Here is a 6,054-nt window from a genome sequence, read left to right on the forward strand (position 1 = left end):
AAAGGTTGAAGTGGCTCAGCATGGTGGGGTAAGGTAATAAAAATAAAAATAACTGTCTTACTGATACCAGCATAGTACAAAGGGATAGTATTGCTGCCGTTTGACCTAGCACTGAATTCTTATCCATATGTGATGTTCTCCGTACTAGATTACCTAGTACTAGGATTATGTTTTTGTTTTGCCATAGACTCACCTACCCGGAAATAAGTTGCACAGAACTCATTTCATCTTATTTCCACAGAGGTGTGCATAGATTTACACTATGTTGTACAAAAATTACTGCCAGGAAAAAAATGGTGAAAACAGCCAGTCACTTACCACAGGGTGTATATTTGAAAATATCACAGCTTGCAGTAGCACAGAACCTCTCTTTTGGTTACATAGTAAATTATCACCATGAACTCCAATTTCCAGACCTCTAATATCATGCTCAGGCACATATTTATGGCAGGCTCTTATAGTGGGCAACTGTAATCCTCCAAATTCTGTTGGATTGCAGCTTTTAGCATCCTTCATCATTGATTAGTTAGCTAGGATTCATAGAAGGTGCAGTCAGACAGCATCACAATGGTCACTGTTGCCTATGTCTGTTGGAGACAGAGGATTGATTAGCACCACAGCATGGTGGCTAACTGTTTCTATACAATGATGTGAGCAAGAAATGCCAAGGTGCATTTGCATCGCTCAGTTCTATTGTCATGACAATCAACAACTAAAAAGTACAATTATGATATACAGCCACATTCCACACTGCAATTATAGTTGCAAATTATTTATTATTTTGAGAAACATTTTCTCAGGTATGACAGACACTGAATGTGCATGATGTGCATACCTTCTAGATGTCCCAATAAATCAGAAACAGTCCCAATTAATCCCCTGTCACCCCACTTTTTCAGCTGCTTTTTAAATCTCCCAGTTTCTCTCTCCTTTCCATTTTCCATCTTCAACCTCAACTTACTTCAATTGCTGAAAAAATGCAAAAGTACTTTGCACTCAATTAATTTGGTAGGAGAGGGAGAGGAGAGGGGTCAGAATCTTGCCTTTCCAGTAGACTCAGACAAAGGCAAAATGCTGCAACCTCTTCTAGCTTGTTTGTTCTTCCATATTAATAATTTTTGCCATCTGGACCACACACTAATGTAACTTGGCCACATGTCTTCATCTCTGAAAAGTTGCAGGACATAGATGTGCTGAAAAATCATGGCATGCATGAAACAGAAGTGAGTCTTCCAAAATCAAATTTGCACTAGCTAGAGTGATTCTTTTTTTTTTTTTTAATGGAAACTCAAAATAAAGATTCATAGTATGCAGATCACATTTGATGGAAGAAATAAAGGTCAAGTTTCCTATCACAATGGTTGTCACAACTAAGCCTAATCCTGCTAATCTGTGCACACATCTGACATACAAGATAAGGATTTTGAATTAAAAGCTACTGGTAAAAGAAAATGGGTATCTGTCAAGTGAAGAACACCACCAACCCCATCAGGTTCAGCACTAGCCTTAAATGAACTCCTATTCCAATCATAAAAAGCAGGGGGGTCTTGGTGGGGGGGAGATTATAACATCAGTTGTAAGTCATGGTCATAGTCCTGATTATGTCATTGGAAGTATATAATATGTCTGATCTCTCCTACCCGCCCAATCACTCTTTCATATGATTGTTGTTCTCCCCTAATCCAAGCATCTTCCCTGCACACTTACACACATGCTCTCTCTCTCTCTCTCTCTCTCTCTCACACACACACACACACACACGCACGCACACACACACACACACACACACACCTTCTTCATCAGCTGTGTGTGGAGGGAAGCACCAGTCTATCTTTCATGCATGACATAGTCCTATGTCTGTATGACAAATTTTGGAATTTGGAATCCTTGAAATTATACCAAGAAGAAAAACAAATAAAACCCATATTGGTATGATATCTTTGTTGAAAAGTCAGAAAATACTATGAAGGCTTCAAACCAAATGCTCTGCAGGCCTTGGAACTGTAGTTCAATGAAAAACACTATAGGCCTCTAGCAAATAACACTAAACGCTTCACTAAACTACTAATTGCTGAATTTCCTTAGGAAAGAGTCACAACTAGTGATGTCATCACTGTGTAGTGAAGATAAATTTACAGTCAGTGAAGTCTATACAAGATCAGAGTTTTCCTAGAAAATGAAAAGAAAGGTCTAATACATCCTAGTATTTGACTTCTATTATCTATCACTGGCAGCACTTTCATAATCTGTGAAGAAGTTACAATTCCGAGTGAGGTTCTACTGGCAATCAGGCATCAAGGAACATTACCCACATCCAAATGCAAGTCATCTCCTATTTAAAAAGCTTATGTGTGTTTGATCTATTTAGGCAGCATGTTAGTCACCATCAAATCCTTGAAAATCCTTGATTTTGTTTTGTACATAGCTGTGATTATTAATTAATCTTTGCTGTGGGCTATATATAAATGTGGGAGAAGATTCTCTTAACCAGTCAGAAGATGGATTTTTCAGGCTTAGCTGTATTCTTAGTGCAATCCAGAACTGGCAATTTCTGGGTTGCTAAATTAATAAATAATACACAGCTGAAGAGCTGTTGTTTTCCCCCCCTAAAAATGAAAAAATATTTAATTCATTTGTTTTCCATAAGGAGAGAGGTTTAGTAGCTTCTGTTGCCAAAAAAAGGGGGAGGGGGAGGGGGAGCGAGAAAAGAATAAAATAGGTTCAAAAAAAAAAAGTAAATTACTAATATACTCTGAGAGTAGGAAACATGGTTTTGCAGGGTGCATAAAGTCCTCACCCAATATTGCATCCCTAGGGCCATTTCTGGATCCCCTCAGATGCTTCTTATCAGGGGGAAAAATCAATCAAAATATTGAGAATTGTCCTTCCTAGGAGCTTTCATGAGCAGTGATTCTTCTTCACACCAAGAAGCAGTCCTCTGCCTCTCTTGTAATGGTAGCTTATGAACACTCAAGGATCATATAAGCTACATTTGAAGCTACATGTGATATGATTGCAACAAGTAGCAAGCACTGGATGTTAGTAATTAAATCATTTTTTTAAAAAAATATGGAACGCTTCACGAATTTGCGTGTCATCCTTGCGCAGGGGCCATGCTAATCTTCTCTGTATCGTTCCAATTTTAGTATATGTGCTGCCGAAGCGAGCACAGTAATTAAATCATGAGGGTCAACATAAACAAGTACGCTTGTCCTTCCACATTTGTGGCTTCGACTTTTGCTGATTTGATTATTAATAGATTTTATTAATATGTTCTCTCTACAAATATCTAGGTCCCCCAACACAACTCTATGGTCAACTTTAACCAAAGGTCACACTGAAGGACCTAGAGATTCCTAGAGAGAACACTCCACTAGGCATTTGTAGTTCCTCCAGTGCAATTCTTTGGTTAATGTCTGGCAGCTGTTGACTACAGAGTTGCACTGGAGGACCTAAAGATTCCCAGAGAGGGGTTTTCTCAGGTAAAACATAGTGTTTTAGTTATTTGCAGTTTTTCCACATTCACGTGGGTCCTGTACTCCTAACCCCAGCAAATGTGGGGGGAATGAGTATAGATTTGGCTACATGGTGATGTAACCACTGAAAACAAATGAAGACAACTGAGAATATGGGGAAGGAGAGCCAACAAAATGTGAATGTTATGAAGTAAATCAAAATGTATATGAAGGTATCTCACATGGTAGCCACCATGAGATACAATGGCTTAAGTTAAACTTACACCGTCATGAGTCACTTTTTTAGCCTTTCAGGAGAAAAGTTGATTCCAACCATGCAAGGTTCCAACCATGCAAAATCAACCCTAAACCTACCTTTTCTGTGTTTCAGCACCCCCAAGACAGCCATTTCCATGTTGGTGGTGAGTGGTAGGCAGTAGCAGAGAAGCATACAGCTATTAGTCTTTAGCTGGACATACAGCTGTAATGTTGTCATCAGGAAACTCCTGACATTACAGTGCTAAAAGAGAATGCCTGGAAGCCTTTTGGCTGCTTCTCTCACTCTCCATAAACATGTAATTTGGCATACTTGGGGGGGCTGCAGCAGAGAAAAGTTTTAAAAGGGCGTGTTGAGATGTGTATTATAGCTACATGCTGGAGATAGAATTTCCGCTGGTATCTCACAAAGTAGAAAAATAAACTTGGAAGTATTTTAAGCACAGAAACTGCTCAGGAACCATAATGAATTACTTCCTCTGCATGCTGGAGAGAATTTTCAGATAAAAGGAATTAGTATGACTGACATGAACTAGCCTCATGGGACTTGGTCTCAACCCCGTGCTAATTTCTGCTTCTTCAAGTGAACTAACAGAATCAGTGCTAATGGCACAGATCTAATCAACCAACCGTAACATTAAATGCTTGTACCAGTTAACTATTAAGCAGAGATTTCTTGCATCTTGGTGTTGTCAGCAAAGCAAATGTGCTCTGACATCATGAACCTCACCAAAGTTCTGATTCAGAAGTTGTTAGTTATCTTCATTCAATTCTGAGAATTGAATCCCACCAGGCCTCCCCAATGCCACCGGGCCTATCCTTAAGAAACAGAGTCCTCCCTCCAGTCCATCTGCCTTGGTCTAGGCCTCAGAGGGAGAGATGAACTCCAGGACCTGATCCCCTTCCCCACAACCATTCCCTTCTCCTTTTGTGTTGTGTCTTCTTAGATTGTAAGCCTGAGGGCAGGGAACTGTCTAATTAAAAGATCGTATGTACAGTGCTGTGTAAATTTACAGCGCTATATAAATAAAGCTTAATAATAATAATAATAATAATAATAATAATAATAATAATAATAATAAATGTATCATTACTGTGGGCTAGTTGAATCGCCTCCTGCCTGAAGCAAAATTACAAGTTACACTCCTAGCCTGTTTCCATCTACAGAAGCCATCTGTACTGAAAGAAGTTGTAAGATAGCATCTTCCACCATATTAGAGCATAGTAAGTTAACTTTGAGGCTGAACAGACCACCCCAAGGGGCAGCCTGCAACCACACCTTTCAGTGCTGGAGTGGGGCCGCAGCAACTACATGCTGCACCCCCAATCTGGCATTTCTGTGGCACAAAAAGGAACAGCAAAAAAACAGCTCCTTTTTGCGCCACAGAAAGGGTGCTGTTGCCGCCGCCATGGCACCTTCTAGTACTCCTTTTGGTACTGCATCATCAGGACACAGTGCCAAAGGAGTGCCGTGATGCTTCCCACTGTGTAGTTGGCCGCATCGCATGATGGCAGTGTCGGGGCATGCGTCATGTGGACACCATGCCCCCAGTCTGCCCTGAGGCCAGTGTTTAGTGCTAGCCTGTTGAGGTTGTTAGGAAGTGCAAAAAAATTATTTGGCATAGAGATCTCCTCCATCATAAATAAATAGCCAAGGTGCTCAGGAGAAATGGCCTGTGTCTGTATGCTGCTAGTGCCCACTGCTTTTTGCCATCTGAGAAGTTGATGGTGGCTTGTAATGCCAATATTGGTGAAGCAGTTTATCCTATCTGGGCTTTACTCCAAACTTTAAAAGAGCTTCCCAGAGTGCTGAACCTGTTTGTGATATGATTTACCCTATTTGTCTAGATCCTTTAAAAGATTAGAAACTTAGAACAGATTCCTCACCACAATTACATCAAAGATACCAACCACAATTAGAGGCAGTTGCTTTGCACTGCCTAATGTAGGACCAGTTCTATGTGCTTTGCTAAAGCATGAATCCTTTTGTGCAGCCAGGTCATTCAGAACAGTGACGTGGAAATGTTGGGTTGGAACCAAATGGAAAAATTGTGTGTGTCATCAAGTTGCCATTATCTACTCCATCTCAGTTGTTTGCCAACTGGCAATTTCTCTGGCGCCAGAAACTATTAGCTATTTAGGCATATCACTTCCTCAGCATATTATTCAAATGATTAGAGTAAGTTTGTCTACATTGCTGTCTGGAATATCTCATGATTTTAATAGATGAGCATCACTTAAACATTTGGTGTAAGGATAACCCTAATGTGAACCTATAATGGGATTTTCATGTCAAGATTTTTTCAGAGGAGGTTTGCCATTG

At 40.0% G+C, this 6,054-nt stretch overlaps 1 non-coding gene across 1 annotated transcript; it reads right to left on the reverse strand.

Annotated features, from left to right (window-relative positions):
* Positions 1-3,063: 3,063 nt before the first annotated feature.
* LOC149315785 (U6 spliceosomal RNA) lies at positions 3,064-3,170 on the reverse strand. The gene has a single exon (XR_016280797.1). It is a non-coding gene; the product is annotated as a U6 spliceosomal RNA (small nuclear RNA).
* Positions 3,171-6,054: the final 2,884 nt, after the last annotated feature.

The sequence above is a fragment of the Sceloporus occidentalis genome, unplaced genomic scaffold (genome assembly GCF_023333645.1).
Source record: "Sceloporus occidentalis isolate IW3139 unplaced genomic scaffold, rSceOcc1.0.p SCAF_3, whole genome shotgun sequence".
NCBI lineage: Eukaryota > Metazoa > Chordata > Lepidosauria > Squamata > Phrynosomatidae > Sceloporus > Sceloporus occidentalis.